Source organism: Saimiri boliviensis, chromosome X (genome assembly GCF_048565385.1).
Source record: "Saimiri boliviensis isolate mSaiBol1 chromosome X, mSaiBol1.pri, whole genome shotgun sequence".
Lineage (NCBI taxonomy): Eukaryota > Metazoa > Chordata > Mammalia > Primates > Cebidae > Saimiri > Saimiri boliviensis.
This window is the reverse complement of record NC_133470.1, coordinates 23,314,800-23,339,226: the sequence shown is the minus strand read 5'-3', so window position 1 is coordinate 23,339,226 and position 24,427 is coordinate 23,314,800.

Here is a 24,427-nt window from a genome sequence, read left to right as displayed (position 1 = left end):
TTTTAAAATATAATTTACCTCCCAATAAATATCAAGATAATAACACTGAAAAACAACAGAATTATAAAAATACTTGTCAGAAAAAAATGATACTTGGTTTGTGAGACCTTTTAAAACATTTTTAGCAATGTTAAAGCACATGATTATTGCCCATGCATCAAAGTAAGGAAAATAAAACATAAAACAAACTCGAGCATACTTTTGAAGTCATATCCTTACAAAAATAAAAAAGCTTATTTTCTTCTGTTCTGAAAAACTATTTTTAACAGATTATGTCTACATGTTTTCTACAAAAACAGGGCCTTCACAGTAAGCAACATGAAATCACTTCTAAGCTTACCAGAAAATGTAGATTCTCATATTCACCTTTGACTAATGGAATCAGGATCTCCATTTTGATAAGATTTTGGGGTACTTTGTATGCACATTAAATTTTGAGACACACTAGTTATTAAAACACGCTCTGAATGAAGAGACCCCCCCCAAACAGGCTTTGCGTGAGCAATATGGCTGTTTATTCACCTGGGTGCAGGTGGGCTGAGTCCAAAAAGAGAGTCAGCAGAGGGTGGTGGGATAGGAGTTGGTTTTATAGGTTTGCGGTAGGCAGTGGAAAGTTACAGAAGTTACAGTTCAGGGTGGTTATTGAAGGTGGGAGGGGGTCGTAGGGTCTGGAGTCACGAGGTTGACCTATCAGTTGAGCAAGATTGGTTACAAAGTCCAGTTGCATTATCAGTTGAGGCAGAAATAAGGAACAATAGAAGAGTATCTCGAAGTTAATTACATGCCACGGGGGTTGGTCATTCTTCTCCTTTTTGCGGTTTTCCAGTTACTTCAGACTTTCTGTTTCCAGGAACTCATCTGGAGGTGTGTGTGCAGGTCACAGAGGTTAGCATGTGGTCCATGGTATAGTCAGTCAGCCTAAAAAACCTTACAACTAGTCTATATAATAACAACTCAAAATGTTTACAAGTAATGATTTATTGTATTTTAGCATTTTGTTCAGATGTTGCAGTTCTAAGCATTGGAAAACAGCAATTTGTAAACCATGTTTACTGTGCATGTTATCTTTCCATTTACTAGAGCTGTGTCCCAGGTATCTTAATATCCAAGACTTATGTTTTTCTAACTGAAAAAAAAATAGTAATGAGGATTCTGTTCAACTCTTCACAAAAGACAAGGTACTTTTTTGCATAGAAGATATTATGTCAGTTAAGGTGCATTCAGTTGCAAATAATAAAACACTCAAATGAAAAATAAACAAAAAGTTTATTATCATAAACAACGTCCTGCACTAGGAAGATAATAGTTTGGCAAATTCTGTGGCTTAACATTATCATTAAGATCCCAAGCTTTTCTGATATACTCAAGACATTGAGCTTGTCTTTCAGGCAGTCTCGTTCATCGTCACAAAATGGCTTCCAATATCCTAGATAGGACCAAATCAAGAGAAAAAAAGATAATTCAGAGCTCTCCAGGCTGGCTTCCCTCTATATTTTATTAATGAGATTAGAGTTACATGTCCACATCTAAGCCAACTGGTGGCAAGGGATAGGAATCATCATCATTGGTCTCAGACTAATCAGGATTTATGCCTAAATCATTTTAAGCAAGGGAATATGGTAGGAAGCTTCTAAGATTGGCTCCTGTGATTCCAACTCCTGGTATTCATACACATATGTAATTCCTGCCTCCCTTGTCAACTAGATTTAGTGATTGCTTTCTAAAAAACAGATATGGTAAAAGTAATCGGGTGTTATCTCCAAGACTAAATTATAAAAAGTATTTGGTTTCTGTTTTGCTCCTCTCTTCTCTTCTTTCTTGCTTGCTGACACTAATAGATGTAAGTGCCATAATGTGAGTATGCCCACACAGCATGGAATTGAGGGAGGCTTCAGTTAACAAACAATGAGGAATTGAGATTCTTAGTCTAGTGGCCCATGAGAAATTGAGCTTTGTCAACAATCATATGAGTGAGCTTGGAAATGGCTCTTTCAATCAAGTCTGGAGATAATTGCAAATATTTTATTTTCACGGGCTAGAGGTCCCAGCTAAGGTATACCCTACAAGAACTGTGAGATAATAAATGTTTTTTTTTTTTTTTAAGCCACGAATTTTGTTGTTCAGCAATAAATGACTAACACAAGGGGGCACCAGACAAAAGTGGGACTCTCACTGAAATGAAAGAAAATGCAGTTGGGGTAGTGTAGCAGATTTTAAGGTGGCTTCCCAATGATCCTTGCTTCCTAGTGTTTATACCCTTGCATTATACCCACCTCTTAGTGTAAGTGGGAACTGCGACTTGATTCTAACCAATAGAATATGAAAAAGGTGGTGCAATGTCATTCCTGTGTTGATGAAAAAAGCCAAACTCTATAAAGTATTTGAAGACACTTATTCTGAACCAAATATAGGACCATGATTTATTGCACAGTCTCAGGAGGTTCGGAGAACATGTGCCCAAGGTGGTTGAGTACACATGTTAGGGAGCAGAAGTTATGGGCAAAAACAAAAATCAATACATGAAATGATTACATTTGTTCAGTCCTGAAAGGTGGGACATCTCAAAGTGTGGACTTACAAGTCACAAGTGGATTCAAAGATTTTCTGATTGACAATTTGTTGAAAGAGTTAAGGGATTATCTAAAGGCCAGGAATCAATAGAGGAATGTCTAGGTTAAAATAAAGGATTGTGGACATCAAGGTTCTGATATAGATGAAGTCTCCTAAGTAGCTGACCTTAAAGGCAATAGATGGCAAATGTTTCTGATTCAGACATTTAAAAGGTACTAGATTCTCGGTTAATCTCTTCAGGATAAAAAAAAAAAATGCCTGCAAAGGGGAGAGGATTCTCTATAGAATGTAAATTTCTCCCACAAGAGACAGTTTTGCAGGCCCATTTCAAAATATATCAATTAAATATATTTTGGGGTAAAATAATTTCTTTGAGCATCTGCTATCTGTCATGTGATGCTACACTAGAGTCAGGTTGGAATTTGACATCTTATTGCTACAAAGAGTCTGTTTTGTCAGTCTTAAGATCTCGATTTTAATGTTAATGCTTGTCAGTTGTGCCTGAATTCCAAAGGGAGGAGGGTATAATGAGGCAGGTCCAATCTACTCTTTGTATCATGCCCTGAGTTAGTTTTCCTTTAGGTTTCTGTGGAGTGCCCTTGGCTAAGAGTAGGGGTCTATTCAGTTGATGGGGGCTGCTTTGAATTTCATTTTTTGTGTGTACCTGTGATTATATTACATTATATAGGACTTCATATTTCTAGCACACTCACTTTAGAGATTTTCCTTCTTGACGTGATGAAAGAAATGGCCATATTGGGAAAGCACACATAACAAGGAGACAACGTGGTCTCTAGCAATTATGGGCGACTTATAGGAATTGAGGGCATCCTCTAGGAGCTGAAAGTGAACACCAGCCAACAATCAGCAAGAACCTAGGACACTTTAGTCCTACAATCACAAGTATATTAGTTGTTCCAAAAGCTTAAGTGAGCCTGGAATTGGATCTTTTCTTAGGCCTCCAGATATGAACACAGTCTGGCCTATACTTTGAGCATAGCTCTTGAGACCACAGAGGACCCAATAGCTGTATGTGGACTCCTAACCCACAGAAACAGATAATAGATGCGTACCGTTGTAAACTAAGTTAGTATTAGTTTGTGATGCTGCAATAAAAAGCTAATTTAAATAGGGAAATGTGCAATATTCTACACAGTTAATAGTGTCTTTTACAGAAACACATGACTATATCCTCCAGATACTGAGAACCTTTTACTTGTTGATGTTCACCATTTCTTACTTAAAAGGTTTGACTTGAGAGAAAAGTATTTCTTATGGTGAGTTAATTATGCTGTGCAAGCAGAAACACTAGGTTGAACCATATAGAATTGCTAACTTCTGCAGGTCCAAAATGGTTGAAACTAAATATTTTCTTAAGTCAATGCAGAATTATTGGTTGATTTTAAGACTGAAAAGATCTCTTGCCCTTCAAATTCCTCAAATACATTCCAAATATATTTGAATGTTTTTCAATATTTTATGTAGTGGTTACATCCTTCGACTATATTTTGTGCCTTTGTTAAAATGTAATTTTTGGTAGAAATGTAATTCAAGCGAACACCAGTCATCTGTATCTCAGTGTGAAATAATTTTTGCATCTTTCTTGATCCTTTGAGTCCTTTTTTAAGGTTTAATAGGAAATGAACTCTCTGCTGTAAAACTTAACTTGAGCCTTTGTTTACGGATATAATGGCAAATATCAAAAAATGGAGCTCTTTATTAAAATGTTAATATGTGTGATATGCATTTAACTTACTCTAAATAATCTTTTAAATGGCCCTCATGAATTATAAAAATAGAAACATTAAATTACTTCATTATATTCTCTGAAGCTGTATATTCTTGCTGGAAACCCTATTACTTACCTTTAAACAAATAAAACAATTAATAATTGTTTTAATATATGCATTAAGTACTTTTAAATAATAGGTTCCTGTTTTCCCTTCATAACAGATACTAAAATCTCTACTTCTTTATGGGTCTCTTATTTTAAAGCAATATTTCCCAACAGGGGACCAAGGACATATTGAACCTGGAAGTAGAAATAGATCTTAAGAAAATCAAATAAGCCTCATTTCTGAGAGAATTGATTTAGTTCTCTGTGGACATACATTTACCCTAGATTCTTCTCACCTGCTCACCCAGTATATATTTGATGACAATTAAGTACACTTGATGACAACAGAACAAAGAAACTTCTCTAAAGTGTTTTCAAGAATTAACATAAGCTTTAAAAATTTGCACAAATAAAGTAGCTTCTGCTTTATAAAGATGTTAAGTGGCAAAAAGTAGCCCTGGCAATCAGAAAACTAGAAAAAGATTTCTCACGGCACTTTCCACTACTTTTTTCATATATATATAAACTTAGAAGGTTCTTAACTTAGTAGTGAATTTTCTGTCTTTAACCTCTAATCATATATGCAACATGCTCTTATAACCCTTCCTTATACCCCTTCCTAACTAAACTTTAAAAAATGACTGATATTTAGAAAAGACATTTCCTTCAATAAATGGCATTGAGAATGCTGGATATCCACATGAAGAAGAGTTAAGTTGGACTATTGTCTCACATTACACACAAAAATCAACTCAAAATGGATTAAAACTTAAGTATAAAACCTGAAACTGTAAATCTACTAGAAAAAAACTAGAGCTGCACAACATTGATCTCAGCAGTGAGCTTTTGGATACAACCCCCAAAACACAGACAATGAAAGCAAATATAGACAAATGTGATTACATCAAACTAACAAGCTTATGCACAAAAAGGGACATGATTAACAGAGTGAAGAGAATACCTATGGAATGAGAGAAAATATTTACAAACAGTATATCTGATAGGGAATTAATATCCAAAATATAGATTTGGATACTCTGTTTTCTCTTCTGATTATATAAATCTTTCACCTTTTACAAAATACAGCTTTGGATCATAATCTCAAAAGACACAATGCTGAATGTCATAATCTCAAATGTCAAAATCCTGAAAGATCAAAATTGTTAGTGTAAAATCTCAAATGTCTAAAATTCTGTAAGTCACAATCATAGAATAGTTGCATCATGTTGGGCAGAAATATTACCTTGTTATTATTTTTATGCAGGAGAAAATGAATTTCAGTTGAATTCCCAAACCATAATGACAGATTTGGAATTAAGTGTAATCAAGGTTTATAAAAGTGAATTTCCCGGTGTTTCCGATAAAGTTTATTTTATCCATTTAGCCCAATGCATTTGGCTGTAAATTCAGATGAGTGGATTGGCCATACATTATGGCAATTACCAAAACTCCCATTTAAAAATATGTCATTTGTCTGAATTGACATTTCTTCCAGCTGATAACATTCCATGAGCTTTGAAAGAATTAAGGCCGTATTTGTCTGAAGAAGTCAGAGGAGTTACTGACTGGTTCAAAAACAATTACATGCATGATAGGAGAAGAAGACACATATGCAACAGAGTTGCTGGTTGATCATGAGTATTGTTTCCACCAGATTTGTCATCTGTATATAGGTGCATGTGAAATGAATTTCCACATACCCAAAACAACATAGAAACATTGTACAGAAGATGAAAATATTTAATAGGGAATACTCATGTAGGTGTGCATCAAATTATACAATTTCAAAAAGAGCAGTGCCAAGTAGAAAATTAATGTAAAAGTATTCTCCAAGGAGAGCCATGTTTTAAAAGAAAACAAAAGCAAAAACAAAACAGCTATTCATTATGATGAAAGACTTCCAAAATACAGTTAATGATCATGACAGTTGGACAGCTCTTATGGATTATCTCTAAGCAACTACCCATAATCTTTCTGTATAATATACTTTTTTCATATGTCTAATTTTCTTTTTATTTTTGTCTTGTCTTTTTTTTAAACTGTTTTAAATTTCAGCACTATTTTTTACAATTCTCTATATTATGTATTTCATCTTTACATCATTTCCAGTACTGGAGGTATAAATTGTGTGAAGACTTTTAGAGACTTCTAATTCATTTTATATATTTTTTTTGCAAATGTGAATTCTCCATGAAAGTGCATTATTACAGTGTTGACTTTGTGTATAAACATTGTGCATGTAGGTAAAAATTTTGAACCTTCCTCTACCCCTGATGTGATGACCTTTTTGTATACACAAATTGATGAAAGGTAAAATTTCTTGAGATATTGGCTCTTTGAGAGACTAGTGTGGTGGTGATTCATCATGGTTTTTTATTCATATGGTCAGAAAATCGATTGTCAGGATATTTCAGATGACAGCAGTTATAAAGATGGGTTCACACAATTATTAATCATATGAGTTTATAGATTACACTTTTTGACATATTTCTTCATGAATACTCTTCATTTGCTTATAACTTACAGTCATGTAATTATCTTTAGAATATCTGAGTGTATATGCTTGCACAAATCTCATTATTGTCTACTTTATGTGTAAAGTGACTGATAAAGTATTCTGTCATGTTATTATATGTTTCTCAAATAAATTTCCTGTCAAAAATATAAATATATCTCTTTTAAATAATCTTAATTATTTTTTCCAGAATTATATTTTCATAATTTTTATCTTTTGGGATTTCAACATTAAAGATTGTGGCATTCAGGATTATGTCTTTTTGGATTATGATCAGCTTCTCCAAATTTATTTAAGGAACTCAAGTAACTCAATAGCAATGAAACAAATAACCCAATCTAAAAATGTGCAAAGGAACTGAACAGACTTTTCTCAAAAGGAAACTTACAAATGGCCAACAGGTTCATCAAAAAATGATCAACATCATGAATTATTAGGAAAATGCAAATTAAAAACACAATGATATATCACTTTATATCTGTTAGCATAGCTATTATAAAAAAAATGCGGACATAGACATAGGCAAGGACTTCATGACTAAAACACCAAAAGCATTGGCAAAAAAAGCCAAAATAGCTAAATGGGATCTAATTAAACTTAAGACTTTCTACACAGCAAAAAACAAACAAACAAACAAACAAACAAAATCATTAGAGTGAACTGGCAACCAACAGAATGGGAAAAAATTTTTGCAATCTACCCATCTGACGAAGGGCTGATATCCAGAATCTACAAAGAACTAAAACAAATATACGAGGAAAAACCAAACAACTCCATCAAAAAGTGGGTGAAGGATATGAACAGACACTTTTCAAAAGAAGACCTACATGTGGCCAACAAACATATGAAAAAATGCTCATCATCACTGGTTATTAGAGAAATGCAAATCAAAACCACATTGAGATATCATCTCACACCAGTTAGAATGGCGATCATTAAAAAATCTGGAGACAGCAGATGCTAGAGAGGATGTGGAGAAATAGGAATACTTTTACACTGTTGGTGGGAGTGTAAATTAGTTCAACTATTGTAGAAGACAGTGTGACAATTCCTCAAGGATCTAGAAATAGAAATACCATTTCACCCAGCAATCTCACTATTGGGTATATACCCAAAGGCTTATAAATCGTTCTATATAAAGATACATGGACATGTATGTTCATTGTGGCACTGTTTACAATAGCAAAAACTTGGAACCAACCCAAATGCCTATCAATGATAGACTGGATAAAGAAAATATGGTACATATACATCATGGAATACTATGCAGCCATAAAAAAACAATGAATTCATGTCCTTTGCAGGGACAATGAAGCTGGAAACCATCATTTTCAGCAAACTAACACAAGAACAGAAAACCAAACACTGCATGTTCTCACTCATAAGTGGGTGTTGAACAATGAGAACACATGGACACAGGAAGAGGAACATCACACACTGGGGTCTATTGTGGGGTGGGGGTTAGGGAAGTGATATCAAGGGGTAGGGATATTGGGGAGGGATAACATTAGGAGAAATATCTAATGTAGATGACAGGGGGATGGAGGCAGCAAACCACATGGCATGGTATACCTATGTAACAATCCTGCAAGATCTGCACGTGTGCCCCAGAACTTAAAGTAAAATTTAAAAAAATATATTTGCTTGCCCAAGGTAAAACATTTCCCTTTGGAGATTTATAGATCTACAAGTGCAATTTTATGTATAATTAAAATTTCCTGTAAATAATAATAAAAAAAGATACAAGGTGAGGATGTGGAGAAAAGAGAAGACATGCACATTCTTGAAGAGCATGTAAATTCATACAGCCATTATGGAAAACAGTGTAGAGGGTTCTCAATAAAATAAAAATAGAACTACATATGATCCAGTAATTGCACTTCTGGGTATATATTCAAAAGAATTGAATTCAGTATGCCAAAGTGATATTTATACATCCATGTTAATTGCAATACTGTTCACAGTAGCCAAGCTATGGAATCAACATAGGTGTCCATCAATATATGCATGGATAACAAAAATGTGGTATATAGTCACAAAGGAATATTATTCAACCTTAAAAATGGAGGAAATTCTGTCATTTTCAACAGTGTAAATAAACCTGAAGGACAATATGCTAAGTAAAAAAAGTGTCACAGAAAAACAAATCCAAATACCACATGATCTCACTTATATGTTCAATCTAAAAACATCCAACTAATAGGAGTAAAGCATAGAGTGATGATTACAATAGGCTGCATGGGAAGTGGGGAGGGAATAGACAGATGCTGGCCAAGAGTCCAGAATTTCAGTTACACAAGAATAAGTTTGTAAGATTTATTGCACAGGAGGGTGATTATAGTTAGAGTTAATATATTTAATGTATTATAGAGTTCACAATTGCAAAGAGTAAATTTCTAATGTCATACCACAAAAATTATGAGATGATGGATATATTAATTAGGTTGACTTAATCATTCCACATTGTATATATTTATCAAAACATCATGTTTTAATTTATAAATACATATAACTGTTATCTGTCAATTAAAAATAACAGCATGTTAGGCAAATGACATCTAAAATAGCTCTTTAAAAATAAAATTAAAATAACACAAAATTTTTAAATTAATAAGACTAAAGCAAAAACAGTTTAAAAATTGCATTACCTAAAGTATTGTTTGTATTCATAAAGGAGTACAGCAAAAAAATGTTGTTTTACATTGTTTTCCCATACTCTAAGTGCTAAGTATATGAATAGTATAAGAATATTAGCTTTTTTAGAATGAAAAAATTTCATTCTGGAAATGAGTTGATATTTCTTGGGGTTTGTTGCTAAATTTGATTTTTTAAAAATTATTTTTATTTTAGATTCAGGGAGTACATATGTTTGTTTGTTACATGGCTATATTGTGTAATGGGGGGGATTTGGTTTCTAGTGTACCCATACCTTAAATACTGAGCATTGTATACAATAGGCAATTTTCAATCCTCATCCTTCTCCCATTCTTCCCACTTTTGGAGTCCCCAGAGTCCATTATTTCCAACTTTATGTCCATGTGTACCCATTGTTTAGTTCTCACTTAAAAGTGAGAACATAAGATACATCATTTTCTACTAAGTTAGTTCACATAGGATGATGGCCTTCAGCTCCAGTCCTGCTACTGCAAAGGACATAATTTCAAAGGGAAAATACTTTGACCCCTCTGTTTTAATCTAGTATGTAGGTAGATTCCGTTTTTAGAAACCATCAGAATGAATCTTAAACAGAAGAGCAATATGTCAAACATGTAAATATGGATCATTTCTGTTTGAAGCAGAAATGGATGATGTCCTAGGAAAAACTGCTGGAACACTTAAAGCTTCCACTCTTCTTAGCGCACGTTAGTCTTAGGGGCAAGGGGTCATTGTAATTGATGTAAAATTGACATAAAGTGAAATGCACAGTTTTTGGGCAATTCACTAAGTTTTGACAAATATTTATACCACCATAATCAAGATTAGAATATTTTCTCACCAGAGAATCATAGCCTGCTGCCCCCTTCCAGTCAATCCCCATATAAAAAAGCAAAAATGTTTGGATTTTTATGAACATTGATTTTTTTCACCAGTTTATGAATTTAAATAAATGGGATTAGACAGAATGTACTTTTCTGTAGGAGCATAATGGTTTTAAAATTTATACATATTGTTGTATGAATCAATAGTTTATTTCTGGATAGTATCCCATTGCATATGTGTACCAAACTGGTCGATAGTTCACCTGTTGTTGGTTATTTGAATTGCTTACTTTTAGACTCTTAAAAATATTACAAATATTTCTGTAGAGATATGTTTTCATTTCTCTTGGGTAAATACCTAAAAGTAGAATTGCCTAGATATATAATAAAAGTATATTTAACCTTATTAACATAACCTAATATACAGTGAATGAAAGCAGAACTTGTGGATGGAAAGAGGTACTACAGAGATGGATTACAAAGGGGTAAAATGAATTTTTCAGGGGTGAGTCACATGTTCATAGGTGATGGTTTCACACGTAAAAAAGGACTTCAAAAAGTTCAAAGAAATGGAATTAAAACATAAAAATAATAACATATTTCTCAGTGTAAGCACCATGAAGTTCAAGGCACTTTTGTAAGTGACCGTACCAGTCATTTAGTCCATCCCTAAGGAACTGAGGATCCTGGGGATTTATCGAGGTCAATGCAGTCTTTTTTATGTCATTAACTGAAGAAAAATGGGTGCCCTTTACATTTTTTTAAAATTAGGAAACAAAGAAAAGTCAGAAGAATCCAAATTAGGACTGTAAGGTGGATACCCAATGATTTTCCATCAAAACTCTCACAAAATTGCTCTTGTTTGATGAGAGGAATGACCGGGAAGTTGTTTTGGTGGTGAAACATTTAGTACCACCTGCGGAGGTTTGTTCTGCAGACCGTGACTCAATAATAGATGAATGAATACACTCAGATGCACTATTCTGAGTGATCTAGAGATGATTGTTGGCTGTTTTTGGAGGGCAATTGCAGCTAACTGACCAAGACTTCTTGTACATTCTTACATTTATTAAGTATAGATTTAGTAACAGCAGTTTTACGTTAACATGCTTGTGGATAATTAACATGGTTAAAGAATGGTTTTACAAATGATAAACTCTTTTGGTTTGGGGGCCCAGAGTAAACACCATTAACGTAACTTTCCTTTGACCTCCCCCTGAGAGGACCATATAGCACAAAGTTTACATAAATAAACAGAGTAGAGACAAAGGGATGTGGGGTAAACAGACTTAACAGGGGAAGCCTTTATTGTTCCTATATTTTTCCCTATGCTAATGTAATAAACTGGCTTCTTTTAGCCCGTTTCAACAAAACCTTTTGGCCTTCCAAAAGGTTTGAGACTTTAATATATAACTTTCCCTAATATTTCCCTAATATTTTGCTAGCCATTCCAAGTGAATCTTAACATCTCCCCGTTTCCTTTTAATAAAATTAGGCTCTGTTTGCCAGCCACTGATGTGTGTAGCTACGGGTTTCTTAGGCGAGGCAGTTCTTACTTTTATTCTGGCTTTGCATCCTAGGATTAGCAAATAACATAAAACAATTATGAGTACAATTAGCAACATTCTTTTTTAGTTAAAGAGTGACTCCTAGGAATGGGGTTTAACCAGGAGAGATGATTTTGCACACCTTTTCATCATTCTTGGCCAGATTATTTACAAAAGCAGCTGTTTGTACTGACTCAGTAATAAATGCCACTGCAATGCTGGCAGTTGCCAGGAAGACTATCGCTGAGACTATAAAGGCCATAAGTGTAACTACGAATTTTTTGTATTTGACTTGTAGTGTTACATGGCATTTCAGTTTCCTGCACGCCGTTACCGAGGAACTTACTGGGGGTAAGTTAATTTCCTTTTTATTAACTAGCTGTGTTGTTAGAAGCTGTGAAGGGGGCGTTAGTTGAAGTTACAGGGCAGAAAAATGTAGATTAGAAGATGGCTTGATAGAGTGTAGCAAATACAGATTACAGACAAAGTGAAAGAATAAAAAATAAACAAATTCTAAGTAGGATTTGCTTAGCCTTTTGCATTGTTTCCTTCAGCATTTTTTAGGTGATGTCTGGGGCTTGTGTGGTTCGAGAAAGCTGCATCGTTTCGCAGGGTCTGGTCTTTATTAGGCTGGCTTGAGTTTTTTTCTTCTGAAGAGGATGTAGTTTTTAGGCTGGTGCTCGTGTACTGTAAATTCTAGTGATTGTGCCTGTGCTAAGAGATGTTTTATAATCTATGTAAAAGAGCAGGTTAGCGCCTTAAAAAAAAACCCTGTTATGCTTTTATTTTAATGTTTAGTTTACAGAAAAACTAGATGATGCTTTTTAAACTTTTAACCAATATGTTTACACACAGATTTTTTTTTACAATTAATGTTTTAAAACTTGCTCAGACCTTCAAAACAAAATTTTTACAACCTACTTGCATAAATTCCCTTCTATAACATTTTTTATGACTTTAACATGCCTTAACTCTCTTTTGACTTAGTTTTACAACCTTCCTTACAGTTTTTTCCTCTTTCTTTCTGCTTCTCTTTCTTTTTACACTATCTTTTCAAAAAACTTTCCTGTTTTTCTCTGTCTTGGTTAAGCAGTGATGTTGTTACTTGTAAGTCTGCTATTTTATTACCAATAGGCTACGCACTGAGATGTGGGCTTGAGATTAGACTTCATTAAAGCTGTTTTAAGATTTTGTAGTAGATAAACTGAGTAAGCCAAGTTACTTACAGTATATATGGGCTGAGTGGGAAAAGATTTTTAATGCTAGAATTAGGGTTTCAATCTTAGCTCTGTGAGTGCTAGTAAATTTAGACTGGGTGATTGAATTATGTGGGTTTTACCAGACTGCCGCTTTTCCTTGTGTACCTGATTTGTCAGTAAACCGTGTTAAAATGTAGGTCTGGAGAAATGTAATACTGCTTTGAATTGCTTTATCCTTAAAGGAATTTTGATGATGTTAGGATTATCACTTAGCAATTTACCGCATTATTTATTAAGATGGCAAGTTGAAATTGGTAACATGAAGTTTTAAGAGGAAATTTGAAAATATTTATAGAAGCAGAGACTCAAATAATATACTTTAACCACGTGCTTAAAGTTACAGGCAGAACAGCTTAAATCTTACCATTGAGTTTTCAGGCTGACCAATTTTGTGGACTTTAAACTGGCAAACTGTTCTGAAAACAGCTACTTACTAGCTGAGTAAAGACTATTTTAAATTAGTCTTTCATGCATATGTTTATACTACACTAACATACAAATTTCTTTTACTTTCTGAGAAATGGGCACTGTTTTACTTTCTAATTCAACGATTATTTTATTTGGTTTAAGGTTCTCCTTTGAAGGGTAATGTGTGGTTTTACATGTTAGCTTTTAATTGCTTTTTAACTAATTTGTTGGCCTTCTTTTATTGCTGATTGAAATTTATTATTTAAATTTACAAAATTAAGGGTAAATAAGGCTTGTGCTAGTAGTGTTGCCTTTTAATATAGTTGCAACTTATTATTTTATTAAGAAATTCTTTTATGCTGAAGAGCAAAGCTATATGGCTGGCTTTTAATTGCTCCTTACAAGTTTAGGGGCTAACTGTAATTTCTCTCCCTTCGGCGGTTACTGTTTTACTTAAATCGGATTTTAAAAGAGCCATGCTAAGGGTAGGAGAGAAAGAACTGCAGTGGTCATTATTAGAATAGGGTTTTTTTTTTAATTCTTAAATTTTACATAAATTTTAGCAGAAATTACAATTTGAGGTGTTGCTTGTATACAAAAAACAAGTGAAATTTCACTGTGGGACACCTGCGGAGAGGCGCATACAGCAGTGCAGATCCCAGCACCCCAGCCATGCTGGCCTTGCCCAGGTGCTGCTTTTTGCTTGCACCACATTCTGTGTGCCTTGCATCTTTCTCCTGCCTCAGCTACAGCTGCCGGCCTGGGTGGAGCCTCCCTGCCAGAGCCTTTTTTCCTTTTTGCTCGGCCACATGGCTATGGTCTGTAATGCCTTTTTTCTTCTTCTTATTTATTTATTTATTTATTTTTTTACAAAGATACACCTGATTGCCTTGCCGATTATTACTGGGCAGGCTAAGATTGTTTTTTTGGCAATGCTGCTTGCTTAATACAAGAACTTATAGCTAGAGCATCTCCTTTGTCCCTTTTCCTATTCATTGGATGCTTTTGTCCATAATTGCTCCCCACTTGTTCCCAAAGCTTTAAGTCCAGCATGCTTTTTGCCGAGAACCATGGGCTTTGGGAAGCAGCAGTTTGTTTTACGTCCTGTACTTTTATTTGTTGAGCAGATAACTGCTGTTTCATGATGAACCCGAGCTTGGCAATCCCCAGTGGGTACCAATGACTTACTGACTGCTTGACCTGACTGCACAGTGTCCTTTACTTTTCGGTTCTCCGGAGGTCTGCTGTTTCTTCTTTGCTGCGATGATTATGTTGGTTCCCTCCACGTTTGGGTACTTGCTATATGATAGGTGTCGCGTCAGTGTTATCTCCTGAGACCGTGGTCACGTTGGGGTCACCACTTGAGAAGTTGATTACCACTTACAGAGGTTTGTTCTGCAGACGACACTGACTCAATGACAAATGAATGAATACACTGACTCTAATCCTAGTGGGCTAGGGATGGTTGTTGGCTGCTTTCGGAGGGTGATTGCGGCTAACCAACCAAGACTTCTTGTACATTCTTACATTTGTTTAGTACAGATTTAATAATAGAGGTTTGACGTTAGCATGCTTGTGGATAATTAACATGGTTAAAGAATGGTTTTACAAATGATAAACTCCTTTGGTTTGGGGACCCAGAGTAAACATCATTAACAGGTAATTTTCCTTTGACCTCCCCCTGAGAGGACGATAGAGCACAAAGTTTACATGAGTAAACAGAGTAGAGACAAAGGGATGTGGGGTAAACAGACTTAACTGGGGAAGTCATTATTGTTCCTGTCTTTTGCCCTGTGCTGCCTTTAGCCAGTTCAATAAAACCTTTTGGTCTTCCAAAAGGTTTGAGGCTATAATTTATAACTTTACCTAAAATTTCTCTAATATTTTGCCAGCCACCCTGAGTGAATCTTAACAGTGAAAGACTCTGTAATGAAGCTTTCCTGGGTGTTTTTCTGCTGATGCTTCTAACTTTCACAAATCCCTCAGGTAATAAGCAGATGTTATTATTCTTTGGCTCTCCAGAAAGTCAATAAACAAAATACCTCAAATGCCTGAAAACAAACTGTTGGCAGTGACCTTTGTTCTTGGCTGGTATGCTTTTGTTTTGATTGGACTACTTCCACCTCTTTGTTACTGTTGTGCTTTGTCTTCAGCATTGTACTGGTAAAGCTATGTTTCATCTCTTGTTACAAGTCTTTGAAGAAATGTTTCACACTCGATCCCACTTGTTTAAAATTTCCATTGAAAGCTCTGCTCTTGTCAGCAGCTGATGTGAGTGCAACGACTTTGGCACCTATTGAGTGACAAGTTTGTACGACTTTAATCTTTCAGTCAGAATTGTGTAATCTGAACTGACTGAGATGTTCCATGGTACTGGCTATTGTTTCTGCTGTTAGGTCTTTTTCATTTAGGGCATGAACAAGATGAATTTTTCCTTGCCATCTCATGTGCATGATCAGCTCCTGTGGGCTTTTTCTTCAACATCATTTTATTCCTTCTTAAAATGAGCTGTCTATTTGGAAACTGCTGACTTCTTGGAGACATTGTCTTCGTAAACTTTTTGTAAAGCATCAACAATTTCACCTTTCTTCCACCCAAATTTTACCATAAATCTGATGTTTGTTCTTACTTCAATTTTAGCAGAATTCATGTTGCTTTGACAGGGGTTCCTTTCAAACTGGTATCTTATACTTAGTGCCTCAAATTACATCTTGTTCAGATATGTTATAACATGTCTATACAAGTTTATTTTGGAGCAAAAATAATTTTGAAATCCATACACAGTTTTTTCATAATGTGCATTTTCATGAACTTTTTAAAGTTTCCTCATATATATGGCAATCTTACCAAATAAATACACATTATTTTATGTAAACTTTAATTCAAAAAGTGACTGCAAATTAAAATGATTCAGTGAAACTATTCATTTCTGATTTCTGAGGTATTTTATTTCAGTTTGTGATAGTATAGTTAAAATTAAAGGTTATAGAAGTAGGTTAAGGAGAAAAATGAATACCTTCCTCGGAGAAAAGATGACAAAATAATGCCTACAGTTTTCCAAACAAATTAATCACAATTATATTTTCTTCATCACTTAATTTAATCTTATATTCTTGTTTGACTGGAACTTGGGTCCTCAGGCTGCAACCACAACCTCACTGCTTCTGGTCTGCAAAGTGTACTGGAAATCTTGCCTTTCATTTTTTCTACAGTCTCATAGTTCTCTATATAATGCCAGCTCAGAAGCCTGTAGCCATAAATTATTTAAGTATCTATAGTTAAGAGCACCTGGTAGAGTACTTTTCATAAGACTACCCTTCTTTGTTGATGATGTAATATCTAGCCTGCAGTTTATAGCAGTCTTCAAATAAGCAGAAGATTAAAACAGAAACCACAAGCTTGTGCTAAGACTGAGAAGGGAGATGAGGCTCTTATGGCAGGTAAGACTGTTACTGGCTAATGCATTACAGTAACAGTGAACAAAAAACATAATCAGAATAAAGAAGATGAAAATTCTCTACTGGGTATAGTTAGTAGGTAACGATTTCACAACAATTTAATGGTTGTTTTCCCTGACATTAAGAATGTATATATGGGCCGGGCACGGTGGCTCAAGCCTGTAATCCCAGCACTTTGGGAGGCCGAGGCGGGTGGATCACAAGGTCGAGAGATCGAGACCATCCTGGTCAACATGGTGAAACCCTGTCTCTACTAAAAATACAAAAAATTAGCTGGGCATGGTGGCACGTGCCTGTAATCCCAGCTACTCAGGAGGCTGAGGCAGGAGAATTGCCTGAACCCAGGAGGCAGAGGTTGCGGTGAGCCGAGATCGCGCCATTGCACTCCAGCCTGGGTAACAAGAGCGAAACTCTGTTTCAAAAAAAAAAAAAAAAAAAAAAAAAAAAGAATGTATATATGATAGGGAAGCCACTGACAAAGTTTCACAGGCTTCTTGTTCATGCTGAAAGTATATAATTTCTGATAGATCTTAAGTAAAAATACTTTATCTGAATAAAATGAACTTAAAGAAATTTGAGCTTTTAAAAAACTCCCCCGATACGTGTTCACTGGTGCTGAGCTACTCAAGAAATATGGAGCTTTCCAAATAAACCTAATTATGTTAGTGGTCTCTTATCATAAGGTGAACCAACAATCATTGTCGTTGATGAAGAAACTTTTGAGAAACTCCAAAGATATTACTAATTTCATCTTGAAAATTGTATTATTTGAAATTAGGGTCTTACCTGAGAAGTAAAAATAATTCTTAAAAAATGAGATAATTTTGTCACATAATTAAAATAGAAACGTTAAGTACCTGAGACCAAGGAGAAGATTGAGCTTAGAATCTTTTAAATCAAAGACAAAGTTCAAATACTGAAAAATAAAACCTACTAGATGGTAAACTTGTCAAAAAAAAAAAAACAACAACAACAACCCTTAGTTCTTTAAAACTCTGTGTGCTTGTTTTTGTTTCATCAGAAATATAACAATCAATATAAAGCGCAGGAAGCTATTTTGTTGAGATACAAATCTCCATTATCTGGGCAAATTAAACAAATAAGGGATAAATTTTAACTTTCTTTTGTCTGTAGCCAACTAAGGTACTTCAAAACTAATTTGCTATTTTGGCAGTGAGTAAACTATATTCAAAACTTGTATGACTATGATATTTGACAGTAGAGTAATTGTGACTTTTTTTCTTCAAATGAACCCATCAAACTTGAGCAACGTTTTTCAAAATTTTAACATTTATTTGACTTTTGTTGAGAGTTGTTATTTGCATATATTATAAACCAAGGTAATGAAGTATAACTTCTGCAAACTTTCTGAAAATTTGATATCTATTTAAGTTTCATCTTTCTCTGTTATATTTCTCATTATGGAAAACCAAATAATTTATTCTAACACAAAATACTTCCTTTTTCTGTAAGGTGTAAGAAATATGAGTTTGTAGCTGGGCACAGTGGCTCATGCCTATAATCCCAGCACTTAGGGAGGCCAAGGCAGGCGGATCACCTGAGGCCAGGAGTTTGAGAGCAGCCTGGCTAACATTTGTAAAAAATACAAATGTTAGCCAGGCCTGGTGGGTGCCTGTAGTCTCAGCTACTCAGGAGGCTGAGGTAGGAGAATCGCTTGAACCCAGGAAGCGGAGGTTGCAGTGAGCCAAGACAGCACCACTGCACTCTGGCCTGGGTGACAGAGTAAGACTCGGTCCCCACCAAAAAAAAAAAAAGAAAAGAAAAAAAGAAATACGAGTTTGTATAGTCTTCTTTGCTATTTTTGTTTCTAGCTGAGTCTCAAACATATATTCAATACAGCATTTAAACAAAGTTACTAAATTCTCTTTCAGAGAAAACTGGAGCCTAGGCAATTGAGAAATCTAGTTATGACTACTTAAGCATATCTACTATATTTACCAATACATATCTATGTTTATGTCTGTGTGTATGAAGCTATTGTAAACCAAAAAGTATCTGAGACATGTCTCAACTAATTTAGAAATGTATTTTGCCAAGGTTAAGGACATGCCCAGGGGATAAAAACACAGAATCAGAGAGTCTGTGGTCTTTGGCTTTCTCCAAAGATGATTTTGAGAGCTTCAATATTTAAAGAGAAAAGTGGACTGGAGGGGAAAGAGGGACGCTTTGGTAGTACACATGTTGGGAGAGAAAAGGAGCAGGTAGGGGAATAGTCAATTATATATTCATCTTGTGTAAATTGGCACTTTACATAAAATAAGATGCATATAAAGTAGCTACCTTTGGATATATTTAACCTTTTACCTGTGGGTCTCTGCTTAGTAACAAAAGGGGAGGCAGTTTGTTGTATGACTCTGCTTTCAGCTTGATTTTTTTACCTTTTGGCATAGTGAATTGGAGTCCCAATTTTTAATTTTTCTATCTATCTATCCATCCTATCTTATCCTATCCTATCTTTTATAGCTACCACTGTCATTCTTGGACCAGAGTAACTGCAGTTCACAACACTTTGATATTTCTTATATTAAATAAAATGTTCTTTTTTTTTTCTAATGGAAGTGAGATGTGTTCTCACACAAACAGAAAAAGAGACAAGAAGACACAAACAAAATAACCCTGACAAATAAAATCCTCTTTTTCCTTCTCACTCAAAAGAAAATAGATCCCCATCTCTATCTGTCAGAGATTATCAAATGATCAGACCAGACAGATAATAAAACCAAACTGACAATTTTTACTGCCTCCAATGGAGGCTAACGTAGTGAATATTTCAAACCAGATAAAGAACAAAACTTGGACAAAATCCAGAAACACATACAAAAATACAGAATCAGGAGAAAATAAAAGATGTGTCACAGAGAATGCAATACTTTTGTCATTGGAGAGTCACACAAAGAGCTGATAAAAGATGTATCTGAGCTTAAAGAACCCATGTGTGGCATATCTGACGCAATCCAGTTTAATTGCCCATGTAGTAGAACTTCCAAACTGTCAAAGTATGATTTTCAAAAGTGAAAAGCCTGACTCTCAAAGAAATATGAAGTGAGTATATGCTAAGTATTTAATTTGTACATTAAAGAAACCAGAATAATGGTAAGGATGGTCATACTTTTTAAATGTTCACTCTGTGTCTTGTGGGTTTGCTAAATTTGACTGGTAGTTTTAGTAGTTGTTTTCTTGATTGTAGATGGCTAACTATTATAATTAACAAGAAAGTAATTGTAAAAATGTAATTATTTCAATAATATAATGTTAATGCTATAAAGTATTACATTGCATTTTAATTAAGGCAATTTTACTTTTTCCTTTCCAATCCAAGTTACTTTTATTTTTCTTGCCACATGCTCTAGCTAGAATCTTTCACACATTGTTGGATGCAGTAATGAGAGAAGACATTCTTGCCATGTTCCTAATCTTAAAGAAAGGGCATTACATATGTTAGTACTAAGTCGGGAGATATAATTTTTTTTGTTATGGACACTCCTTATCAGACTGAGAAAGCTCTTTGAGAACCTTCATCATGAATGGATATTGAATTGTTAAATGTTTTTTCTTCATCTTCTGAGACTGAGATAATGTTTTTCTCTTTCACTTTGCTAGTAGTAATTATTTTCTGAATATTAATCCAATGTTGCATTTCTAAGATAAACATCGGGTCATGATGAATTTTCCCTTTTTATATGTTGCTATCTTATTTTGCAAATACTTCATTGAAATTATATCATGAGATATATGTCTATGATTTTCTTCTTATATCTTAGGTGTTGATATAAAGGATGTCTTCATCCATTTAATGAAATAGGAATCTCTTCCTCTTCCATATCTGAAATGCATTATGTAAATATTATTCTTTCTTCCTTAAATGTTTACTTAAATTCTCCTCTGAAACTATCTGGGTCTGGAGATTTTTATATTGACATGCTCATGACAATGAATTCAATTTTGATAAAGAATTCTATAATGTTATTCAGATGTCCTAATCCTAGTTTATATTTTTGTTAGCTTTGTTTTAAAAATAATTCATCCATTTCATTTGAGTTAGTGAGTATATTAGTATAAAATTATTCAAAATATTTTCTTACACTTCCTGTTGATTTTCTTTATACATGGCTTTATAATTTATGAAATTGTGCCTATTTTCTTTTTTTTTTTTTTTTTTTTTTTTAGCCAGGGTCTGGGTCTGTTGCCCAGGTTGGAGTGCAGTGCACAATCATGATTCACTGCAACCTCCACATCCTGGTCTCAAGCCATCCTTCCACCTCAGCCTCCCAAGTAGCTGGTACTACAGGCATGTGTTACCACATCTGGCTAATTTTTGTGTTTTTCAAAGACACAGGTTTTGCCCATGTTGCCCAGGCTGGTCTCAAACTCCTGGGGGCTCAAGCCGTCTTCCTGCCTTGGCCTCTCAAAGTGCTAGGATTACAGGCGTGAGCCACCACACCCAACCATGTCTATCTATCTATCATCTATCTATCTATCTATCTAATTTCTCCTGTTCTACACTTTGGTGGCTGCTCTATAGCTCTTTCCACATGTGAAATAATCACATGCTACTCACCTGTTTAAATCTTCTTTTTCTCTATGTCTGAAGATTCCTTTCTGATGGAGATTCCATTCTGATGTCTGAAGATTCCTATCTGTAAAGATATCTTTATCAAATCCAATATTGTAATAACCTATTTAACAATTTAGGCTTCAAATAATGGACTACATGAATTGACCTTACTTCACAGTGATAAAGTAGTTGATAGGTAGTGTTTCTCTTTCTAGGTGAACACAAACTTGTCAACTAAATGAAAGACATGAATGCATACTGGGAAGCAAAACAAGTTTATTTTGCTGAACAATGTCTACATATTCATGCATATTTTCTATCTATCCTTCTGTAACCTGCTCTGGGCTTGAAGGGTGAACTGTATGGACTGCATCAACAGGCCCCTTGTCTTCTGCCTTTCAATTGCATGTACTCTAGGCTGCAATGGCAAGTCATATTACCAATTAGTAGCTGCCACATGACTTCTTCTGGGTTGTGGTAACAGCTTCCTCCTCTTGCGCCTTCCTGCCTTCTTAGGCCTAAGTATAATGGTATCCAGATAGTAATTGTCATAGGAACAGCCGTGTCCCTTCCTTCTGAACCTTGCCCACATCTTTGTATTTTCTTTATTAAACTCTCCCTGAATTAATACATTTAAAATGTTGTATCTTTTCTTTTCCTTTTTTCTTTTTCTTTTTTCTTTTTTTTTTTTTTTTTGAGATGGAGTTTCACTCTTGTCACCAAGGCTGGAGTGCAATGGTGCAATCTCAGTTCACTGCAACCTCCGCCTCCTGGGTTCAAGTGATTCTCCTCCCTCAGCCTCCTGTATAGCTGGGATTACAGGCATACACCACCACGCCTGGCTAATTTTGTGTTTTTAGTGGAGACAGGGTTTCTCCATGTTGGTCAGCCTGGTCTTGAACTCTTGACCGCAGGTGGGCTGCCTGCCTGGGCCTCCCAAAATGCTGGGATTATAGGCATGAGCCACCACACCCGGCCAAAATGTCATCTTTTTCTTTAGGGATTTCCATAGATATAATTTGGAAAAAACAACAACCACAGCAACAAAATAAGAAGGGCCAGAAAAATTATAAATATGAAAATCATTTTAAAGCTGGATAACTAAACACAATATAGCATTGTTTTATAAACAAACCTCAATCAGTGCATATTTTAATAAAAGTAAATGTATACATATTTATATAAATTTTTCCTATATTATGAGATTGACTATTTAAAACACTAGGAAAAGTATATTTTAAAAATTTGGAACTTTACACCATTCTGTAAAGCAGAATAAATTCCAAAGAAACAAAACTATACATGTAAAAAAATAAACAATAAAATATTCAAGGAAACAGTGAGAATTTGATTTTCTTGATCCAAGATAAAGCTTTTCTAAGTATAACACAAATTTTAGAATGTATAAAATAATCTCATTAGTTTTGCTCTGATCTTTGTTATTGAGTTCTTCTGCTAGCTGTGGGTTTAATTTGTTCAAGGAAGGGTCAGCAAAATCAAAAGTTGGTTTTTTGAAAGGATAAAACAATCAATAGACCACTGGTTAGTTTAACCAAGAAAAGAAGAGAGAAGATTCAAATAAGCACAATCAGAAATGGTAAAGGTGACATTATGACCTCTCCATTACACAATATATCCATGTAACAAATATGCACATGCAAGTCCTGAATCTAAAATGTAAAACATTCACGTGAAAGAAACAAATGAAAAGAATGTATAAGTGTAAAAAACAGTACATTTTACCACTTAAAGTCTAAATGCATACTGCAGTTAGAAAAGCCTTTCTCATTCTGGTATACAGCCAAAGTATGGACCCAGAAGGGAAATAGACACAACAAACATGGTTCCTCAGTTTGTTAAGCACCAGCCTAATGACCGTGAGAAGTAGAGTGAGTCTCTCCTCCTTAGTTTGCTGGACATGGCTGCAATATCCAAGTAGCTGCAACAATACACAGAAATATTTGCACGCAGAGTTGTTGCCGTCATCAGGATCCAGTCCTGGGGTCCTATTTCCTCTTGGTGACACTCCATAGTTCATATGCTGTCTTCTGAGTGCCACAGATTTGATTCAGTTCATAAACATTGTGTAGAATTCTCAGGCTACTATTCATTTTCTCTTCATCTCACTTAAATCATGATAATGTGATGGCTAATCCTACTATGTTAAATGAGGTAGGTCAAATAAGTTTCTGTGAATGGGAATGACAACTGCAAATCAGCTTAAGTTACTTTAATGTCAAATCATCAAAGAGGCAGTGAAAAAATATATGTAATGAGGGGGACCAGGAGACATGACTCTTCAGTAACTCTCCTTTTTCCCCATGGAGATACTTCAAACTTTTGTGGTTTCTCAAAGTAATGCAGAATAAGGGGTACACCTAGTCAGAGGAGGCAAGAACCATGGCCTTTTGCTTTTTATCCTATTTTACATTAGGTAAGACAGATCATCATTAAAGAGTTAACCTTATTAACATAAAAATCAATTATTTCTGGGTCCCCATCACGAAAGCATTTTACTTAAAAAATGGGAGTAAATATAATCAAAATAAAAGTATATGTCCGAGGCAATAGTTAATTCTTCACATATATGGGAAATTAGCAATAATAAAGCTCTGTCAAAACACAATGTCATAAAAAGGCAAAGGTGGGCTGGGCTCAGTGGCTCACACGTGTATTCCTAGCACTTTGGGAGGCTGAGGCGGGTGGATCACTTGAGGTCAGGAGTTTGAGACCAGCCTGGCCAACACAGTGAAACCTGTCTCTACTAAAAATACAAA